Raw genomic sequence first — 22,338 nt, 5'->3', positions numbered from 1 at the left:
AGCTGTCCCTCCTGAATTGGTGTCATCTGCAAACTTGACAAGCACACCCTCTAAACCTTCATCCAAGTCATTAATTAAGATGTTGAACACTACTGGGTCCAGGACCGAACCCTGCGGCACTCCACTTGTCACTGCTTTCCAGGATGAAGAGGAACCATTGGTAAGCACCCTTTGGGTTCAGTCGCTTAACCAATTACAGATCCACCTAATTGTCAGGACATGATTCAAAGCTTGGAAGAACAAGCATTTGACTCCTGCCCCTGCCAACATACCTGAAGCAAGGTCAGTGTTAACAAATGAACCTGGAGGAGGAGAGCAGTCCTGTGAGGAAGCGATAATCAGGAGAAATCGTTCATAGGAGTTGGAGAAGGCTGGGGAGGGGTTTGGAAGGGGAGGAGGGAAGAGTACTTTAAAAGGGTCTGAAGGTAATAAGAAAATTAGTAGTGTTATTTTCTTTCTCGTGTGTGTAGGAGAAATAAAGCTGGCTACGCCCACCTTGGAGTGTGAGTACTGGTTAATTGCTAGAAACTACCAGCAGAAGCTGACACTAATAGTAGTATTGCCTAGCCTACATGTGACTAGTTTGCTTGCAAGATGGTCATGGGGGACTTTGTCGAAGGCCTCACTGAAATCAAGATATGCTATATCCACAGCATTCCCTGCATCTATCAAGCTTGTAACTCTATCAAAAAAAGAGATAAGATTAGTCTGGTATGACTTGTTTCTGAGAAATCCATGTTGACTTTTAGTAATCACAACATTTCTTTCTAAGTGATTGCAGACTGCCTCCTTAATTATGTGCTCCAGAATATTTTTTGGTATTGATGTTGGGCTGACTGGACGGTAATTGGGTGAATTCTGGCTCAAAATGTGAGCCCCATGTTAATCAATGGCAAGAGAGAAAGAGAGAGAGAGAGAGAGAGAGAGAGAGAGAGAGAGAGAGAGAAACAGGAGGCTTTGCAGTAAGGCTTGGAAGGACTGCAGTGTTTCAGAAGGGAAACGGAAGAGTTTTACCATACAAGGAGTTAAGAAGAGGATACAAAGTAACCACTTAAGAGAAAATTGAATTAAAAAGAAATGATACTTTTTATTCAAGGATTAGTTACATTGTCAGGGGCTGATAGAAAAAAGGGGATCTTTAAGCTGCTACTGGTACATATTTCATTCTTTTATTGATTTCAGCATGGTTCCTACGAATCTGTGGAACTCCCTGCTGCAGGTCAAATTAGGCTGAATGCAAATGGCCGCCCTTGTTCAACCACAGTCCAACCCTCTCTTTAGCCTTTTGTCTGTTGACTTCAGGCCTTGATAAATTACTGTTCCCAAGGATAATGTCACCCTCCCCCACACAACCTAGTTTAAAGTCTACCTGATCAGGATTGCCAGTCTTTGAGCAAAAACATTCCTTCCTACTTCTGCGAGGTGCAGCCCATCCTGTGCCAGTAAGCCATCTTCCTGGAAGAGCAGACCATGGTCCAGGAAGCCAAATTGTTCTTCCTGACACCATCTGCAGAAGCAGTTATTCAACTCTACTATTTTTCTTGCTCTTCCTGGGCCACATTGTACAACAGGGAGGAGAGATGAAAAGACCACCTGTACATTAATATCTTTTAGCTTTCTTCCAAGAGCTTAAAAATCCTTTTTGATCTTTTAAAGACTGCTTTGCAGTATCATGTGTTCCACTCAAGGACAGGGAGTTGGGAGCCGAGCTATTTCTTCCTTTGATGCTTCACAGTCCAAAATGGCAGGGAGAGTGTGTCCTACACAAGAGGAAAACACTGGGAGAATGAGTTACACCTGGCTATAAATTAGCACAGCCATGGCCCCTTTTGTGCTACAAACAATGGTTCCACTATTGCTAGCACTGAGACATTTTTATTCTTTAGTTGCCTGACCTTTGACCTGTTTCTCAAATTCTTTGGTAACTTTGTGACTGTCATTTGATTCTGCTTGGATTGCTTTTCATACTTGGATCCCAGATTCCTTTGACCACTCTTCTGTTTTATTCTATGGGGATTCCACAAAAAGTGCAAAGTTGTTCCAAGTAAGATAGACATCCTTCACTCAGCCAATGCATGGGGTGGAAGAGATCACAAGAAAGCACAAGGAATCAGTTCCACTGTAATTGACTGGAAGTTTGAGATGCATCAATTGCACTGGCTTTGCAAAGTCTAGTACTTGTTTTAACTTTGTTGTGCCTTCACACTGGGCCCCCTCCAAGGGTATTCTTGGCAAGTTTTCTTTGGAGTAGACTTGTCTTCTATGGCTGAGAGAAGGAATACTTGCCTAGAACCACAGCTGGGCAGCTATTTGAACGGTAGTATCCTAAAGTCCTTGTTCTGGTTGAGCCTTCTGGCTCCGGTACTAGGAGACGGGGTCGTAAGACTCCTCGAGAGTCAGACTCTTTTGAGGAGCGTGAAAGGAAACGGCTCCGGGACTTATTTGCAGAACCAACAGATGAAGACTCATTTGAGGGTTTTACCGAGGGAATGGAGGAAGAGATGGTTAGCTCAGAGGAGGATGACATGGAGTGGACTCGTGTGAGGGAGGATTTGGGTGTCACCGGCAATGATAGCATGGGAGGCGATTGGCGGGTTGCAGGATCAGACCCATGGACGGGCTGGAGGGATGGAGCGGGATCCACAGCTGGGGATGCTGTGGGGCGTAGTCAAAGGTGTTTTAGCTCTGATGAGGATGATGATGATGAGGCACCTTGAATTAGGATAGCAGCTGACAGCGATGAGGAGTTATGAACTGGGATAAAATGGGGTTTAGGATCAATGGCTAATTGCGTTGGGCAAGGTAATCTGGACGAACGCTTGGGCTCTTTTTGGGGAACTTCCTGAAGACGGGTGTGATTCGTTGCTGGATACGTAAGTTACCAAAGACACTGGGCATAGACGGCGGGAGGAATTGTGTGGGGTTTTTCTGTGCAACTTGTGTTTAATCTTGATAGCTTGGACCTCCGTCGTCTTTTTGACGGACATTAATTACCTACTCTGGATTGACGCTGGACTGACTGACTGACTACGACCTCTGACTATCCCTTCTGTGGCTATCGGTGGAACTTGTGGAACTTTAGACGTCTGCACTTGGCTTTCGACCTTGGACCGGATTGGGACCCTGCTGACCGTCGTTACCCTGATTGATGTGCCTGGACCCGGATTTCGCTCGTTGCACGGAGGAGTAAACAGCCTGAGTTACTCATCTGTAGCTTTTGAGTAGCAGAGAGGAATCTGCTGCCAGTTTATTGTGTTCATTTTGACCTCTGTTTACCAACTTTTGTTTGTTTAAATTGCCAGGCTGAAGTAAGCACTTTTGATTTAATCCGGATTAAACTCCTGTTTAATCCGGTTTATCCTTTCGAACCGTTTTAATTCAAACGGAGCTGTTTCTGTTACTTTTCACACTGAAGACAAGTGTTTGCCTAGTCCTTTGCTTTTTACGGGCATTTTTTAGTTCTGTAACTTCAATAAACTGTGTTGTACTCTATTTGGTGGCGTTCTGTCTTTGACAGTCCTAGGATTACATTCAAACTACTGCACCACATAATTCTTGCTGTGGAACAAATAAACGTTACCATCACCAACCTACTTTCCTGCATTTCCATATGTGCCCCATTTCCAAATGATCAAACAGTACCTGTGTAGATTATTTCAAAGGCATCCAAACTTTTATATGTTGCAAAAAAAGAAACCCTGTTAGAAGAGGCACCCTGAATTTGTACTACTGTAAAAGCAGCAGTAGAAGAATTGCTCTGCATGCAGTGCCTGATTAAGTATGTCATGTTAAAGAGGCCTCATAACATTATCCATAGCACCACCCAAAAGTGCATTATTCTGACAGAATTTGGTGCATTTTGTGCATGTGTGTTTAGTGAACCCTCATAATTTGAGGTCCAAAGCATATATATTTTCCCATAGGGGTTCTTCCACAGTAGACATTTATTGTCAAGGACAGAACGCCACAAGATTCAAAGTAACAGAGTTTATTAGATTACAGAACTCAAAAATGCCCGTAAAACACAAGGGCCAGGCAGTTTTTGCCTTTAGGAGCAAAAAGGGGCAAAAGTAAATGTTCAAAAGATAAACCGGATTAAACCGGAGTTTAATCCGGGTAAAAACAAACTGCTTGCGTCAGCCTGGGTATAAACGAAACGAAAGCCAAGGAACAAAAGATACAAAGAATGCAACTAATTGGCAGCAGATTCCTCTCTGCTGCCAACACTGTGCTTAGAGTAACTTGCGTCGCTCCCCCACACACACAGCAGACAGGATCTCCAACACGAGTAAATCAGCCAAGGATTGTAGCAGTTGAGTAGACCAGTTCCGTTCCGTAGATCAAAGCCAGAAGCAGACGTTTGTAGTTTTTCCAAGTCCAAGAAGGGGGGGAAGACAAGCCGTGGTCAGTTCAGTCCGAGTTCTCAAAGCAGGAGATGGCGTCCGTCAAGAAGACGACGGAGGGTCAAGCTAATAAGAGTAAGCACAGGTTTGCACAAACAAATGCCCACACAATCCCTCCCGCCGTCTGACCCTGGATTCCAATCAACTTACGTCACAGCACAGGAAAGCACACAAGTCTTCAGGGAAGCGTCCCACACACACACGGATCCCAAGCGTTTGCCCAGATTACCTTGCCCAACGCAATTTGCAATTGCTCTCAAGCCCCATTTTATGCCAGTTACAAATCTTCATCACTGTCAGCTGTCCTCCTTAACCCGGGCGTTTCCTCATCACTTTCCTCGTCAGAGCTGGAACACCTCTGACTACGCCCAACAGCATCTCCAGCTGTGGATCCCGTCCCATCCCTCCAGCTAAACCATGGGTCTAATCCTGAAGGTCCCCATTCATCTTCTGTCCCATCATGGCCAGTGGCACCCACTTCCTCCCTTACCCGAGTCCAATCCATCTCATCCTCCTCTGAGCTAACCAGCCCCTCCTCCATTCTCTCCGTAAACCCTTCGAAAGACTCCTCGTCAGATGGTGCTGCAAATATGTCTCGCAGTCTTTTTCTCTCTCGCTCCTCGAGAGTATCTGACTCTCGAGGAGTCTTACGCCCACGTCTGTCAGTAACAGAGCCATGAGGCTCAATCATAACACTATCCCCTCTCACAAAGGCCTCCTCCCCCGATGGCGGAGAAGTGGCAGTGATACCCTCCGCTATAGCACCACGACGACTAGAGGTATCAAGTTTCAACAGCGAACGATGAAAGACTGGATGGACCTTTAAACTAGACGGTAAACGCAAACGAAACGCAACAGAAGAAATCTTTTTAACGATAGGAAAGGGACCCAAATACCGAGGCGCAAACTTTCCCCCAGCCTGTTTAATATGTTTGGAAGATAACCACACCAAATCCCCTTCTTCCAACTCCTCCCCTGCCTGCCTGTGGCGGTCAGCCTGAGTCTTCTGCGTTGCCTTAGCTTCCAACAGTAAGCGACGGGCAACATCATGCAATGCAGCCATTTCCGAAGAGCGGTACACAGGGTCCGAAGAGACCACATTGGTCGACGGCGCCACACCTCCCCGTGGGTGAAAACCATAAGTTAGCTCAAATGGCGTATGCTGACTAGACGTGTGCACCGCATTGTTGTAAGCAAATTCCGCCACCGGTAACCACTTTACCCAAGCCGTGGGTTGATCTAAACAAAAACAACGCAGATACTGCTCTAAGAGCCCATTAACCCGTTCCGACTGTCCATCCGTTTGCGGATGGAAAGCTGAAGACACGTTTAACTTAGTCCCCAAACACTCATGGAAGTGTTTCCAAAAGCGTGACACAAATTGCGGAGCCCTATCTGAAATAATCACCTCGGGTGCTCCGTGCAAACGATAGATGTGCTTTGTAAATAGTAAGGCCAACGTAGGGGCCGCCGGAATGGTTGAACAAGGAATAAAATGAGCCAGTTTACTAAATAAATCCACCACCACCCAAATACAAGTATAACCCCCAGACTTAGGCAAATCTGAAATAAAATCCATGGAAATGATTTGCCATGGCCTCTCCGGAACAGGTAAAGACGATAACAACCCTCTAGGGCGCCCAACAGGCGTCTTACTCTGCTGACAAACGGCGCAGCTGTCACAAAAGCGCAGAATGTCTTGCCGCATCTTTGGCCACCAGTAGCTCCTGGTGATAAGCTGTACGGTCTTGAACCTGCCAAAGTGCCCAGCCATGGGTTCGTCATGGTGGGCTCTAATCACCTCCAACCTGAGGGTCCCTACTGGTACGTAAACCTGCCCCCTACGCACCAATACCCCGTCTTGATCCTGGAGATGCGGCAGTATGGTACGGTTACCTGCAGAGAGCAGCATCAGTTGCTCCTGAGTCCACACATCATCCTTCTGAGCCTCAAGGATCTGGTCATGTAACCCAAGCTCATTATCTACAACACACAGAGAGGCAGTAGGCAAGATGGTCTGACATACTACCTGCTCATTGGTCTTAAATTCCGGCTTGCGGGATAAAGCATCGGCCCGCAAGTTTGCCTTCCCCTCCACGAACTGCACCTTGAAGTTAAACCTGGAGAAAAACAAAGCCCAGCGGATTTGACGCTGGTTTAACTTCTTTGCTGTTTGCAAGTGCTCTAAGTTCTTGTGATCAGATCTGACCACGATCTGGTGCCGTGCCCCTTCAAGCCAGTGCCGCCACACCTCAAACGCCACCTTAATCGCCAACAACTCCTTCTCCCATATGGTATAGTTCTGCTCGAAGGGTGTTAGTTGCCGCGAGTAAAATCCACAGGGACGCAAGGTCCCTGAGGAATCCTTCTGAGACAATACAGCCCCCAACGCGTAGCTAGAAGCGTCCGCTTCTACCACGAACGGTCTGTCAACATCAGGATGGGTTAGTATGTTGTCCGATTGAAAACTAGACTTTAGTTGTAGAAACGCCTCGTGAGCTTCCCGCCCCCACACAAATGGCTGTTTCTTGCGCAGAAGCTGCGTCAAAGGTACCGTGAGCTTTGCAAAATTCGGAATAAACTCCCGGTAGTAATTAGCGAAACCCAAGAACCTTTGTACATCCTTCTTAGTCTTCAGCTCCTGCCATGAGTTGACGGCGTCAACCTTATGTGGGTCCATTTTAAGTTCCCTACCTGACACTACATGACCTAGGAACTCCACTTCAGGCACATGAAAGACGCACTTGGAAGCCTTGGCGAAAAGCCCATTAGCCCGCAGTCGGTGCAGAACCTGCTTGACATGTTGACGATGTTCTTTCTCGTCCTTAGAAAAAATCAAGATATCATCCAAATAAATCACTAAAAATTGGTCAATTAGGTCCCTGAACACATCGTTCATGAACCTCTGGAATACCGCAGGAGCATTACAAAGCCCAAAAGGCATGACTCGGAACTCGTGGCATCCGAAACACGTGTTAAATGCCGTCTTCCATTCATCCCCTTCCCGTATACGGATTAAGTTATAGGCCCCCCGCAGGTCAAGCTTGGTAAAGACCTTAGCCCCTTGCACCCTTGATAACAGTTCCGAGATTAAAGGGAGCGGGTACCTATCCCGAATGGTGTATTTGTTTAGGATCCGATAGTCACAGACCAGCCTAAGTTCCCCAGTCTTTTTGGCTACAAAGAATACTGGTGCCGCAGTTGGAGAACTAGATGGGCGAATAAACCCCTTGGCTAAATTTTCATCTAGAAACTCCCGCAAAGCTTGCCTTTCCGGTACAGTCAAGGCATACAGCCTCCCTGCTGGCAGTTTCGCACCTTCTGCCAACTTGATGGCGCAATCATATGGCCTGTGCGGTGGTAATTTGTCCGCTTCTCTTTTACAAAATACATCAGAGAACTCCCCATACTCAGCAGGCACTCCCTCCATATCAGAATGAGTAACATTTAGAGTGCAACAATCCTGCCTCTTTAAGATCACTTTACGTGTTGCCCAATCTACTTGTGGGTTTACTACAGCTAGCCAATCCATCCCCAGGATCACATCATATCTAGGCAAGCTCGTAATATCCCACACAAACGTTCCCGTTACTCCCTGCACCTCCCACGTTACTGCTGAGGTTTCATGGTTAACCACCCCAGTCTCCAGCAGTCTCCCATCTGCTCCTTCCACCCACACGTCGCATGCCTTGCGCACTCTAGGAATGCCATGCTTCTTAGCAAACTCAATATCTACATAGGAGACCGTAGCCCCTGAGTCCAGCAGTGCCAAAGTAGAAACAAGTTCCCTTCCCCCAACAGATAATGTAATGGGTACGAAAACATGCTTCCTCCCCTCAGTTGACTGCTTGAGGAGCCCTAGTGCGTTGGACTCACGTCGCACTAGGGCTGGCCTTTTCCCGAAAGCTGGGAAGGTTTCACATTACAATTTTTGGCAAAATGCCCAGCATTCCCACAGTACAAACACAAGCCCAGCTGCCTCCTACGGCTCTTTTCCTCTGTAGACAGCTTTTTAAAGACCCCAAGCTCCATGGGCTCTTCCCCCATCACCACAGGTGCCCTGGTTACATGCATGGGTGGCGCACACATTGCTTTTGAGTGTTTACGAGCCTCGAACCTTGCGTCTAAACGCAGCACCTTAGCTACTAAGGCGTCCCAGCTTTCAGCCGGCTCCAAGCGTGCTAATTCATCCTGGAGCATATCACTTAACCCGGCAGTAAATAAAAGCATGAATGCATTTTCCCCCCAATCCAGCTGGTGGCGATACAGGTTAAACTTATTTAAGTAATCCAAAACAGTCCCCTTTCCCTGTTTCAACCGATACAGAGCCCACCCAGCGTTCTCCGTGCGGAGAGGATCCCCAAAAGTATCAGTTAACAACTTTTTGAAATTATTCAAATTGTCCTTGACTGGGTCATTTCCCAAAATTAAATTAGTGGCCCATTGTCCTGCGGGACCGGTCAACAAACTCAAAATAAAGGCCACCTTGCTAGTGTCTGTAGGAAAAGCATGAGCACTGAGCTGAGAAAAATAAAGCTCCACTTGTGCCAAAAAGGTTGGCAACTTGCACCTGGTTCCGTCAAAGCGTTCAGGAGTCAAAACATGTCCTTTCACAGCCTGAGCTGTTTGGCTAACGGTAAAAGCCGTTTGCAATTGGTCTACTTTGGCCCTTAACTCATCCATCGTCTTCCTGACGGGTTTATTGCTGCAATAAACTTTTTATGGGCGTTGGGCAATCTGTCAAGGACAGAACGCCACAAGATTCAAAGTAACAGAGTTTATTAGATTACAGAACTCAAAAATGCCCGTAAAACACAAGGGCCAGGCAGTTTTTGCCTTTAGGAGCAAAAAGGGGCAAAAGTAAATGTTCAAAAGATAAACCGGATTAAACCGGAGTTTAATCCGGGTAAAAACAAACTGCTTGCGTCAGCCTGGGTATAAACGAAACGAAAGCCAAGGAACAAAAGATACAAAGAATGCAACTAATTGGCAGCAGATTCCTCTCTGCTGCCAACACTGTGCTTAGAGTAACTTGCGTCGCTCCCCCCCACACACAGCAGACAGGATCTCCAACACGAGTAAATCAGCCAAGGATTGTAGCAGTTGAGTAGACCAGTTCCGTTCCGTAGATCAAAGCCAGAAGCAGACGTTTGTAGTTTTTCCAAGTCCAAGAAGGGGGGGAAGACAAGCCGTGGTCAGTTCAGTCCGAGTTCTCAAAGCAGGAGATGGCGTCCGTCAAGAAGACGACGGAGGGTCAAGCTAATAAGAGTAAGCACAGGTTTGCACAAACAAATGCCCACACAATCCCTCCCGCCGTCTGACCCTGGATTCCAATCAACTTACGTCACAGCACAGGAAAGCACACAAGTCTTCAGGGAAGCGTCCCACACACACACGGATCCCAAGCGTTTGCCCAGATTACCTTGCCCAACGCAATTTGCAATTGCTCTCAAGCCCCATTTTATGCCAGTTACAAATCTTCATCACTGTCAGCTGTCCTCCTTAACCCGGGCGTTTCCTCATCACTTTCCTCGTCAGAGCTGGAACACCTCTGACTACGCCCAACAGCATCTCCAGCTGTGGATCCCGTCCCATCCCTCCAGCTAAACCATGGGTCTAATCCTGAAGGTCCCCATTCATCTTCTGTCCCATCATGGCCAGTGGCACCCACTTCCTCCCTTACCCGAGTCCAATCCATCTCATCCTCCTCTGAGCTAACCAGCCCCTCCTCCATTCTCTCCGTAAACCCTTCGAAAGACTCCTCGTCAGATGGTGCTGCAAATATGTCTCGCAGTCTTTTTCTCTCTCGCTCCTCGAGAGTATCTGACTCTCGAGGAGTCTTACGCCCACGTCTGTCAGTAACAGAGCCATGAGGCTCAATCATAACATTTATAGCCTTATGATTCCATGTTAACTGCCATGGCTGCATCCTATGAAATACTTAGGCTTGTAATTTAGGGAGATACTTAATCTCTCTGGCTGAGAATTGCAGACCAAATAAACTCCCCTGGAATGTTTACTAACATTCCTAGAAAGACCTTGATTTTTTTTAAAAAAAAAGCAACAAGAGAAAATTTATAGACCCTATTATATATTTTACCCTCAGTCCTACACCAATAAATTATTATTACAGCTCTGACATTGCAAGGCTTGCTTTGCGTAATGGGGTGGGGGGTTTAACAGTAAACCATTTTAGTAGAGCCAGAGGAAATGAAGGATGAGAGTTTTCATTCTGGCAACTCTAGGAACTGTGGTTTATTTAGTAGGATAATGAGGAGTTGCCAGATAAACCACAATTGCCAATCCTGTTAACTAAGTCCTCCAGACTAAAGAAAAAAGCTACTGCTATGTAGCTAGATGACCACCCAGATAGGGGCAAATAAACCCTTGTGAGGTTGGGTGTCCATCTACAAAATGCTCCAACATCAAAATTGGCCACACAGATGTGAGAGTCCTGTCCACCAAATTACTATTAAGCAGACACCATATCTTAGTCCAAAACAGTCCAAGGTCATTCACAGCAGTCAGCCAAAATAAGTTCAACACACAAAAGTAGTAAAAAGCCCTTTCCAAAATGTTCAAAGTCAAGTAAACTCATCAACACCAAGGCTGCAAGCCAAAACACAATCCACATACCAATGTCAAGGTCCAGTCAGTAATTCACCAGCAGAGATTCAGGATATAGCAATTGCACCAACATTGCTTCCAGCGCCTAGCTGATCTCATCTCCAGCTACTTATGCCACTTTCCCAAGTGATCCCGTCTACTGGCCCTTCTCTCAACCAACTGACTGGATCTCCTCAGTTGAATGGCATTGGTTCTTAATTGCAGCCTAGCTTAGTCTGTGGTTTGCTTCCTGAATCCCCTGATCCTGCCCTGATGCTGTATCTCTATATCCTTGGGGCTGCTGCTTCTGCTCTGCAGAGGTTGGTTCCTGTTAGATTACTCATGCTGTTGATCTTTGTTTGCCTCTGAGTCAGGCCCCTGCTACATTGCCACATAAAATGTACATTATCTGCTTCAAACTGGATTATTTATTTATTTATTTGCTATATTTATACCCTGCTCTTCTCACCCCGAAGGGGACTCAGAGCTGCTTACAGACTATGGCAAAATTCAATGCCGCATTATACATACAAATAATAAATATAACATTTCAAATTATAAAACAGTTAAAACACATAAATGCAATAAAACAGATTAAAAACATAGTTTCCCAATCACGTTCCACCCCTACAGGCCAAACATAAGCCTGCTAGTAAAAGTGGTCTTATGCGTTATTACCATGGGGTAAGGCGATATAAACTGCCAGTGTTAAAAGGTTACAGGATTAGGGTACAGATGCCACGATTTTAAAACACAAGATCTTAAAGTGTAGGAGGGCTGAGGTTTAGATCGTGAAGTAAAGTATTTTATATCAATACTCAACGTCCAGTTTAGAGTGGAATTCACCAACCAGGCCACAATGATTAAACCCAATTAAAACTTGAGTGGACAATAGTCATTATATGGTAGTGTAGCAACCAACCTAGCAGTTTGAAAACATGCAAATGTGAGTAGATTAATAGGTACCGCTCTGGTTCGATGCAGTCATGCCAGCCACATGACCATGGAGGTGTCTATGGACAACGCCGGCTCTTCAGCTTAGAACTGGAGATGAGCACCAACCCCCAGAATTGAACACAACTGGACTTAACGTCAGGGGAAACCTTTACCTTTACCTTTAGACTCATATGATCCAGTTCAAAGAAGATAATGTGGATTATCTGCATTGATAATCTGGATTATATGGCAGTGTAGAAGAGGCCTTAGATGGTGTGCAAAGAAACCTTTCTCCCTCATCCTCGTTCTTAGCACAAGCCATGACAACAGGAGCTGAGATAGCAATACCTCTGCTTTCAGTGTATACAGACTTGGTTTTACGCACAAAATTATTTTTACAATATTGTGTATAAAATTATCTCCAGGCTATGTCTACAAGGTGTATATGAAACATAAATTAATTTTGTGTTTAGACTGGAGTCCCATCTCCAACATATCATTATGTATATGTAAATATTCCAAAATCCTAAGAATTCAAAATCCAAACCATTTCTAGTCTCAAGCATTTATGATAAAAGCATTTAGAACATTCAGCCCAACCCAGATGCAGATACAGGCTGGGGGCCCTTCCACACAGCCCTATATCCCAGAATATCAAAGCAGAAAATCCCACAATATATGCTTTGAACTGGGTTATCTGAGTCCACACTCAGAAAATGTGGGATTTTCTGCCTTGATATTCTGGGCTATAGGGCTGTGTGGAAGGGCCTCCAGCCTGTATCTGTGTCTGGGCTGGGCTGGATGTTCTAAACCTCACCAGTGTTAATGATGTTTGCCACTGTTTCCTTTTCCTTTTTAAAAATTATACTGTGACCAATATCTTTATCTCTCTTCTTTCAACGACCTATATTATTCCTCTCAATGAAAAATGGTACTTATTTCCAAATAAATGCTGATTAGATTAAAGCTATAATGTCTTCCTGAGGTCATTATGGTATCATGATTTAAGTGAGTTAACAATGTGAAATACATGTACACAGAGTTTTTCGCCTTTTTAAAATCAGGATGATTCAACAGTCTTTTTGTTTAGACTATCATATCTAGAATCCTGAAGCAGTTGTAAAGCATGGATTGCTTGGTTGATAAGAAATTGTAATTGTTGTTTACAACGGAAGTGAAGCAGCATAATAGTCTCAAAGGGGCCATAAAATACAAACTCTAAAGTTAATCTAGCTTTATCAGTGACTAGTACAGGGATTGGAAAGATATGGCTCTACAGACAAGGGTGGATTGCAGCTCCTGTCAACTGCAATACACACAACCAATGTTCAGGATAATGGAATTGGAAGTCTAACAATATATAGAGGCCAAACAAACCTCCTCCCTGGACTACTACATCTAGTAAAGGCTTAATACCTGCTGGAATTTGATTCTAGAATACCAAAATCCAGAGATACACAAATCACATCATTTACAATGGTATAGTAAAATGGTGTGCCTTATATAAAATGGCAAAATCAAAGTTTTCTTTTTGGAATTTTACATTTTGGGAGAGGAGAAGTATTTTCATGCCATGGATGGTGGAATCTGTAATGTAGAATCCATAGATACAGAAGGCCAACTTTATAGTCACAATGACCAATATTTTGCACAAATCTACACAACAAAACATATACTAAGCATTTTAGGTTGTAGCAATCAACACCATGTGTATTTTGACAATGAAATTGAAGGGAAATGTAACTTTTAACACGTGCCTACTGTCTAGCTTTTGGGCATGGTCACATTAGCAAAAACTCTAGTTTTCCACAGTTGCAGCTGACAGGTAAAATACACTGGATGGCTGCACATTAAGGATTTATATTTTTTCCATATGAACATGCGAAGCAGCTAAACCATCCTGGGCACTGCTGGAAAATATCTTTAAACACCAACTGTTGTTGCTGCTGCACAAGATTTGTAAATGAAACAACATTCATTAGTTGCCATAGCAATGCAGATGAAATCACACTGAAATAAGGCAAATCCAAACAAGTGTAGGTATTATACCCATATTTACTTGAATCTAGTGCACCATCGAATTTAATGACCACCTCAATTTTCAAAACCCTGAAACCAAAAAAGCATATTTGCTGGCAAACCTAATGCGCAGCTGCAAAAAGTGCACTGTTTGAAATTTGGCCAAAAAATATGTGCACTACAGGTGCTGCCTGCTTAGAACTGCCTCTTTAAAAACTAAAGTGTTAGGACACCAAATCCTCCAGCAATTGAATTGGAAACCAGAGAAATGGGTAACCCTTCCCTTAAGGAGTCTCTCCTGTTTATCCTGCCTCAGTTTCCTTAGGTGAATCTATGCTGTAAATGAATGCAACTTGACACCAATTTAATTGCCCTGGCTCGATGCTATAGAATCCTGCGGGTTGTAGAACTACAAGCTCTTTAGCCTTCTCTTTCAAAGAGGGCTGCTGTCTCTCCAAACTCCAAATCCCAGGATTCCATACACTGAATAATTGTATTCTGTGTTAACAGATAGTATACATGCTTACGGTCAGGGCCGGCCCAAGGTAATTTTCAAGTATAGGCAAACAGAATTTTGGCGCCCGCCCCCCCCCCCCCAACCAATCACTGAAAAATAAAAGTGTTGGATAAGTGAAAATGTTGAATAATAAGGAGGGATTAAGGAAAAGCCTAAATAAAAAACAACACTCTGAAAACAGGGGAAATCCAGACAGGAAACAATCAGGGCCAGCTAACACCTCCCAACCAAGGATGCCCCCAGGGAGGAAGCAGCCAGGCTTTGAATCTGCAAGGTCATTAAATGCTAACCAAGCTGGCCAATTGCAACATTCACACTAGCCTCAAACAGACAAGAGCTCTTTCTCCCACCCTGGACTTTCCACAGATACATAAACCCCACTTATCTAGCTTCCAACAGACCTCAGAACCTCTGAGGATGCCTGCCATAGATGTAGGTGAAATGTCAGGAGAGAATGCTTCTGGAACATGGCCAGGCAGCCCGGAGACCTGGCCTTGAGGAAGGGGCAAGAAGGAAGGCATTTGCTGCTTCGGGGAGCAGAGAAGCGGCGTTTCTCTGCTCCCCAAAGTGGCGACCTCCTTCCTTGCGGAGGCAGGCATGGCGGAGGAGGCAGGAGTTGCCTCAACAGCGCCCCCTACAGGATGGCACCACAGGCAACGGCCTAGTTTGCCTTGTGGTTGAACCGCCCCTGCTTACAGTATAGGTGTACCTTAGGTGATTCCAAAGTCCTTGGGTGCATCTGCACTGGAATTAATGCAGTTTGACAATGCAATGCTAAGGCATCATGAGGGCAATAGTTTGCAAGGTCCTCAGCCTGGGTGAAATTTCTTTGGAGGGTTTTTTGGAATGTAGTTGCCTTAGGTATGTAGATGCCAGACAAGTGCATAGAAGAATTCTGAATCAACATTAATGGTAACCTTTATTGTTGCTGTGTGCCTTCAAGTTGTTTCTGACTTGTGGTGGCTCTAATTCAACCCTGTCATGGAGTTTTCTTGGCAAAATTTGTTCAGAGAAGCCTTCTTCTGAGAGAGTATGACTTACCCAAGGTCAACTAGCTTTCCTTGACAGAGTGAGCATTCAAGCCCTGGTCTCCAGAGTTATACTGTATTGCATGAGGTAAAGAAACTGGCATTGAAGCAGGATCATCACCTTTGTGACAGTCCCTATTGCACAACAACATGCGTATTCTGCTGCAGATCTGCCTCATTCTCATGACTAACCCATCCCCTGCTATTGACAGGTAAAATCTATCAATAGCTCACTATCGCACAATCTTCCTGTCACCTACCTTTTGCAATGAGTCCATATAACTTCTGTGCCAGCATTAAAGTGATGTTGGTGGTGGGATTCTGTTTCTGTTACAGTAATATTTGCCCCTTTTTGTTTTTGTTTGCCAGAACTGCAAAAGAAATTACAGAATAGTGGACATGTGGAAAAGCAGGGTTGCAAGGGTATGCAGAAATATGATTGGGTAACCGTGGATTTTCAAATTGGTGCAATTGCATGAGTAAAAAAGTACTCTTCTTAGTATGTATCAGCTATATATCATAATACAACTGCTATGGAATAGCAACTTCATGCAATAAACTTGTGTGTCAGCTGTGACCATACCTGGAGAAGCCGAACTTGGCCATGGTGATCCAGGTCTTGATTACATCGTATTTAGATTACTGTAACGGGCTCTGTGTGAGACTTCCCTTGAAGAATGTCCGGAAACTTCAATTAGTTCAGAGATATGCAGCCAGGTTTATGGACCCAGGGAGCATCCTACCCCTGCTAAAGCACCTCCACTGACTGCCAATTCCTTTCTGGGTCTGATTCAAGGTGCTGGTTTTGACCTTTAAAGCCCTTAAGAGTTCAAGTACTACTTACCTATCTAACCATATCACCTCATACCAACCTGTCCAAATGTTAGGATCTTCTAGTGAGGCCCTCCTTTCCTTGCCACCACTATCACAAATACAGTTGGTGGCGATGAGAGAGAGGGCCTTCTCGGTGGCTGATCCAGCTCTTTGGAACTCCCTCTCCAAGGAGGTTAAAACAACCCCATCCCTGACATCTTTTTAAAAACAGCTAAAGACCTCCCTGTTCACACAAGCTTTTGATGAAGACACTTAGCTGTAATGACAGGAAGGTTAACTTTTATTGAGTTGCACTAAGATTCCCATCTATCTTGTTGAATTGCTTGCAATAACTGTATTAGACTAATGTTGTTAAATGTGTTTATTTATTTCTTATTGTAAATCTGTTTTTAAAAGCTATTGTTTTACATACAGAGTCTTGCTTATCCAACCTTTGCTTATCCAGTGTTCTGTAATATCCAATATTGTCTGCCTTTTAGTAGTCAGTGTTTTTGTAGTCAATATTTTCAATACATTGCAATGTGTTGGTGCTAAATTCGTAAATACAATAATTACTACGTAACGTTATCGTGTATTGAACTGCCTTTTCTGTTGATTTGTTGTAAAACATGATGTTTTGGTGCTTAATTTGTAAAATCATAATGTAATTTGACATTTAATAGGCTTTTCCTTAATCCCTCCTTATTATCCAACATTTTCACTTATCCAACATTTTGCCGGCCCATTTATGTTGGATAAGTGAGACTCTACTGTATATACATATTGTTTTGTATTGTCTTCTATATAATGTTGTGAGCCGCTTTGGGTCCTGTTTAGAGAGAAAAGTGGTATTTAAATACAATAGAGTCTCACTTATCCAACATAAACGGGCCGGCAGAACATTGGATAAGCAAATATGTTGGATAATAAGGAGGGATCAAGGAAAAGTCTATTAAATATCAAATTAGGTTATGATTTTACAAATTAAGCACCAAAACATCATGTTATACAACAAATTTGACAGAAAAAGTAGTTCAATATGCAGTAATGCTATGTAGTAATTACTGTATTTACAAATTTAGCACCAAAATATCACGATGTATTGAAAACATTGACTACAAAAATGCGTTGGATAAGCCAGAACATTGGATAAGTGAATGTTGGATAAGTGAGACTCTACTGTAATGATTTTATTATTTGAAACATAACAAGATGAGTCCACAGCAGACAGTCTGCTGGCTGTTGTACTGGATCACACGTTGGACACTTATTATTATAATTATTATAATTATTACTATTATTATTATTATTAAATCCTTAGGTCTGCTTACTACACCTTGCTGTTTTCTTGATACTTTCATTTGCTTTATTAAAAACTTGTTCAGTCTTAACCTTTTTATCTTTTTAACTGCTCCGTTTGTCTAAAATGTTGTAGTGTAATATTGGGCAAATGACATGTTGCCTTTCCTTACCTGAAGAGCAAATGTATATAGCATTTAGCCTAGGTGAAATCTTCCACCCTCATCTGCCTCTCTATGTCTTGCAGGTAATTTGGATCCTAAATAGGTCACCTCAACCCTGCACGGCTCCGCGGCTGCATTTAAATTGCAAGGCTTCTCTGGGAATGGGCACAAAGTCATTGATGGTGAGATGTGATGTGTGACTAGCCTTGAAATCTCTCAAGCCATACTCACATTCATATGTGTCATCTGTTAAGATTAGCTTTAAATGAATATGAAAATATCGTGGGAGCTTGCCAGCCAATTGCTAGGATAGCAGTTGACAGCAGGTAGGAAGCTTGTGACCTTACATCCTCTCCTGGGATGAAGAAGAACATGTGTAGATGAAAAGGTTTCCTTTCTGTAATTGGAAAAGTTTACGTTTGTATAACACTTTTAGACACTAAGAAGTATAGTTTTCCTACTATTTCAATAACCCCTACAGAGGTGGAAAGAAAATAAGCAGTGACTTATTTCCCAGTTACAAAATGGGGTTTAGAGCATTTTTAAATTCATTTCCTCAATATTCAAATACTCCAAAATGTTGAACATTCATTCACATCATTTCTGGCATACGTATCTCAGGGTTTCCTTAACAATATTTGTTCAGAGGGAGGTTGCCTTTGCTTCCCTCTGAGTGTGACTTGCCCAAGATCACTCAATGGGTTTCCATGACTTAAGCTGAGAATTGAACTCTGGTCCCCAGAGTCGTAGTAAGACACTCACTTGGTCTCCACAGGGAGAATACTGCAGATAAATGTTTGTTCCTAAACCAGGGAGTGATTAAATACCCTTTATATGAATCAAATGCCACTATAACCGTTAAAGGGTTATGAGGGGGAAAATATTTTGATTTTTTATGGTGGGAATTGTGGGGTCTTAACTATTTATAAAAGTATTAATTTTTGATGTCAACATCACCACGGGCTTTTCACAGAGTTGTAATCACACAATGACAAATGTACATGGCTGCAGGGGACCAGTTCACATATTAGGAAATGAAAACAGAAAAAGTGTTCTCCTGGATCTTATCAAAGGCCTATCTAGTCCAAATCCATTTTCATCTACTTTTGCTGAAAATAAATAATTTGAACCGACTTTTACATTGATACTGTAGTTCAGTGCATCTAGAATCATAGAGTTGAAAAAGAACGCATAGGCCATCTAGTCGAACCCCCTGCCATACAGGAAAAGCACAATCAAAGCACCCCTGACAGATGGCCATCCAGCCACTTTGAGGCAGAGAGTTCCACTGTTGAACAGCTCTTATAGTCAGGAAGTTCTTAATATTCAAGTGGAACTTCTTTCCTGTATTTTGAACCCATTGCTCCAAGCCCTAGTCTCCAGGACATTCTTTCAGATATTTAAATATAGCTATAATGTCTCCTCTCATCATTCTCTTCTGCAGGATAAATATACCCAGTTCTTGAAGCCACTCCTTATAGGGCATGCATGGTTTCCTCTGATCATTTTAGTCGTCCTCCTCAGGACAAGTTTCAGTTAGTCAATATCTCTCTTGAATTGGACACAGGTGAGCTCTGACAAAGCAGAATAGAGGGGCACCATTACTTCCCTTAATATGGTCACTATACTTATTTTGATGCTGCCCAAAATCCCATTGGCTTTTTTAGCTGGGAAATCACATTGTTGGTTCATGTTCAACTTTTTGTTTATTTAAGACTTCATCAGACAGACTGGAGGAAAGCGGAGGGAACCATCCTCCTTCATTCCCTACCGTCTTTTCCTGTCTTCTGGGATAGCCTCTCATCCCACGTAGTTTCCCACCCTTTTCCCGCTTCCTCCAATTAGGAGTTGAACAACACCCAACTGCTCCAAAGCCACTGTGGGCTCCATTGTTTTCATGCTGCCAAAACAGAGCCCCACAGAGTCCCACCAGAAGTTGTCCTGAGTCATGTGATGAGCTCTATGGGACTCTGTTTCAGCAACGTGGAGAAATGGAGAAGATGCAGAGAAGACTGTCTGATAAGGTCCAGCCAGGCATCACTCATCCTATATCTGTGCATTTTATGTTTTCTGTCTAAGTGTACATTTATCCTTGTTGGAATTCATTTTCTTGGTTTGAACCCAGTTCTCTAACCTGTTATGATCATTTTGAACTCCGATCCTGTCTTCTGAAGTATTAACTATCCCTTCCAATTTGGTGTCATCTGCAAACTCAATCTATATATGATTCCAGGACAATTGTTTTTGTTGGTTTGGTTGTTGTTTTTTTCTAGTGTGGCAATGACCACTTTCTGCCCACTGGCTATAATTGTTTTCCTTTCTTTCTTGGAAACAAGCTAAGGACTATAGCACCAGTCCATGGATACATGTTGAGTAGTCCTGTATCTGACTCACATCCAGTGGCTGAATCTTGTGGATGAACACAAACTCTGTCTGCGTGCAAGTATTCTGAAAAGGCTATATGGCCTAGCTTTTGATTTCCTCAACAAATGATGTGCCTTTTAGTCCATTTTGTCTCTTTGTTAAGACTGATCATTAAAGACATCTCAGAGAATGCTATAAAATGTATAAACAATTATCCAAAACTGACCTTTGGCTGTTGTCCACTGCAGCCAAATAAGCCCTTGCAATCACCTGAAAAACTAGTGCTGTTCTATGCAGCACATCAACTAATGCTATGTGTAATTATTTAGAGCAGAAAATAGAGTAGGTTATTTTCAAACTGAAATGCTGAAACAGGCAAGTCAGTAGAAGACTGAGTAATTTCCTTAAGTGCATGTGCAAAATCACAGCTCAGGATGGATGATCTGGAGATTGCACTTGCTGGTTTTGGCAACATACACCGCTGAGTTGCTGTCAACAAAGTTAGCATTTATGAAAGGGGAGTATTCAGAGGTGACATGCAGAAAATTGGGGAAAATTAGTTTGCTCTTCCACTGTGTAAAAGTTACGGATTTCCTAATTTCCAGACTTTCTGGGGACCTGATAAGTCTTGTCATGAGTTTCCAATAGCGCCATGATGACACCTATAATGATTTAATTTATGCAAGGAATAAAAACCAAAAATAAATGGAACCAGTTAGCATTTTTAATGAAAAGCTATTCATGCATCTAATAAAGTGGGCTGTTATCCAAAAAAACTTATGCTAATATGCCTTTCAAGTGCAGTGGGTTAAACCCTTTTGCTGGCAGGGCTGATGACTTGAAGGTTGGGTTGCTGACCTGAAAGTTGCCTGTTTGAATTCAACTCGGGGATAGCACGGATGGACTCATTCTATCAGCTCCAGCTCCATGCGAGGACATGAGAGAAGCCTCCCATAAGGATGGTAAAAACATCAAAAATATCCAGGCATCCCCTGAGCAACGTCCTTGTAGACGGCCCATTCACACACACCAGAAGCAACTTGCAGTTTCTCAAGTAGCTCCTGACATGAAAGAAAAAACTGAAAGAAGTTATTGCCCAGTCAATGCATGGAATATTTGCACTAGTATTTTGGGCAAACCTGCATGTAATGCAACCCAGTGTGATCAATATATCTTTAATTTGCCTTATAGCCTGGAATTGCAAAGATAAGAGAGTAGTGCAGTGGTTCTCAACCTGGGTTCCCCAGATATTTTTGGCCTTCAACTCCCAGAAATCCTACCAGCTAGTCAACTGGCTGGGATTTCTGGGAGTTGTAGGCCAAAAACATCTGGGGACCCCCGTTTGAGAACCATTGGAGTAGTGTAAAGCAGCTGGAAGACTACCATATTTCTCTCCACTGTGTTTCCCCAAAGGCAGACTTCTGACTATAACAATTGTGTTTTCAGAAACAGAGACTAGCTATTAATTATTTGTCCTATGTTGCATCTACAATTAGTGCTATTTGACAGCACGTTAACTGCCAAAGCTCAATGCTATGGAGTAATGGGAATCGTAGTTTTGTGAGGCACCAGCACTATTTGTCAACGAAAGCTAAAGACTTTGTGAAACCAAAACTCACATGATTACATAGTATTGAGCCATGACAGTTAAAGTACCATCAAACTGCATTCATTTACGGTGTAGACATGCTTCTAGTATGTATTGCTAGATGTAACCCGATGCCTGCATCAGCATCAGGGTTTCATTCACTCTGTCTCTCCATTTTGAGCTTGAGTTTAACTGAAAGCCCTTTCTCAATCAAATCTGGCTTAATTTGAGGACTTTTCAAGGTCTTATACTCTATATTTTTGCATAACTTTGCCTGATGAAGGGTTTTGGAAATTTCAAATCTTGCATACTCATTGAGTTTTGGTTTGTTCTAGTATTAAAAAAAATCTGTGAATTATGTTATTTTCCTCAAGTGGCAGCATAGCAAATTGCTCTGTTTTTTTAAATGTCTAGTAGTAGAAAATTCAGTCTGATGAGCCTCAAGTGGTAGAGATCCCTTTTTAAGAGGCATGGACTCAAATCCTTCTTCTCTTACACATCATCACTGGGATAAATGTACACAAAACCAAGCTTTGATTAATGTATACAGGCCTCCTAGAGGCTTTTTGACAAACATATATAATTGTGAAATGCTGAGCTA

This window comes from Anolis carolinensis, chromosome 1 (assembly GCF_035594765.1).
Source record: "Anolis carolinensis isolate JA03-04 chromosome 1, rAnoCar3.1.pri, whole genome shotgun sequence".
In the NCBI taxonomy this organism is placed as follows: Eukaryota; Metazoa; Chordata; class Lepidosauria; order Squamata; family Dactyloidae; genus Anolis; species Anolis carolinensis.
This window is presented reverse-complemented; position numbering follows the sequence as displayed.